General features: G+C 41.4%; 1 long non-coding RNA gene across 1 annotated transcript; it reads left to right on the forward strand.

Moving 5' to 3' along the window:
- The first annotated feature begins 361 nt into the window (after positions 1 to 361).
- On the forward strand, positions 362 to 1,143 carry LOC125993682 (uncharacterized). Its single transcript, XR_007490385.1, has 2 exons — positions 362 to 728; positions 834 to 1,143. It is a non-coding gene; the product is annotated as an uncharacterized lncRNA (long non-coding RNA).
- The last annotated feature ends 240 nt before the right edge of the window (positions 1,144 to 1,383 follow it).

The raw sequence follows: 1,383 nt of genomic DNA on the forward strand, positions 1-1,383 counted from the left end.
AAATCATTAGCGGTAGCAGAGTGTTCTCACGGCACGTGACCCCATAGGCGTGGTCTTTTCTCCGCTGAATTTGAAGTTAGTTAGGACGGATGACCAGCGCTCATTTTGAGAAGACAAGCAAGCGCATGAGCTCTGATCAACGGAGTCGGAGTGCGTCGAAAATTGTTTCGAGATGGTTAAAGGTAAGTCATGTTACTATTTTGTCGGTATAATAATAAATAATAATAATAATAATAATACACAGGGGTTATTTGTAAAACACAATGTAATGTTTATGTAATGTTTGTAGACATCGTTTTTGCCGATGTCCATGCATCTTTTGACGATGACTTTAGCGGGGTTTATCTAACACAATCAGACTACGGTGAATCAACAGTTCATCTAAGGTAGTTAATATAAATGCTATTAGTTGGTGATTTATTTTATGTATGTAACAGATCTCATGGCCGCGGCCACGAGGCAAAACGAGCAGCTAACACAAGCTGATTCTGAAACACAGACTCTAGTGGGTGTCTCTGCACGCCATTTTGAAGCATCGGAAACGGCAGAGCCAATCGCATCAGAGCCAGCGAGACCAACCGCATCAGAGTCACGTGCTACCATTGAAACCAATCCACTTACGCCCCACGTCGACCGACAGGAAGCATCCACGGACACAGAATTAGCGGAGGCTCTTTCTGCACACGAAGGCTTGAACCATCCTCACGAGTCGACAAACAAAGTTGGAGGTATTCCTTCTATTTTTTCCTCTTTCTATGTTATCATTCGACTTGCTATTTTTGGTAGTATAACGGTTTAACTTTTTATATATATATATATATATCTACTTCCAGTTAAGCGTCGTGACACAGGATGAGAGGTTCAAAGAAGAAGGAGGAGCAGGAGGGGGTCATCCTTCTACAGCACGAACCACTCAGCCACCAGGGTGCCGAAGCTGGCACCCGAGAGTCATCACCTCATGAATAGAAGACATCCTGTAAAATGCAGTGGTAATTGTATCTACAAAAGTCGGTTACAAGAACGTTTTAGGATAATACGTATCCTGATAGATTTGGCCGAATCAAGATAGGTCTGTTTTTTTTTACTACTCTGTGTTGTTTCTGTTGTGTTTTGTAAAAAAGGAAATATAATGGATCATTCAAACCTCGCGTCAGCAGAGTCCGATTTCTTAACAAACATTGATGAAATAGATTTGCAACCATTTAGCGAAACAAACCAAAGAAGTGACACACCTGAGCTAGATTTGTCAAGCGTTAACAATGATTTGCTATCAAACAATACGTCTACGAACCAAATAGCAGATTTGCTCAACAATGTGAACACTGCTTTGTTGGAGGGAGAAAGCCCCGTCAGTCCTGTTATTCTTATCCATTTACAAGTTGT

The sequence above is a fragment of the Syngnathus scovelli genome, chromosome 3 (assembly GCF_024217435.2).
Source record: "Syngnathus scovelli strain Florida chromosome 3, RoL_Ssco_1.2, whole genome shotgun sequence".
NCBI classification, from domain to species: Eukaryota; Metazoa; Chordata; class Actinopteri; order Syngnathiformes; family Syngnathidae; genus Syngnathus; species Syngnathus scovelli.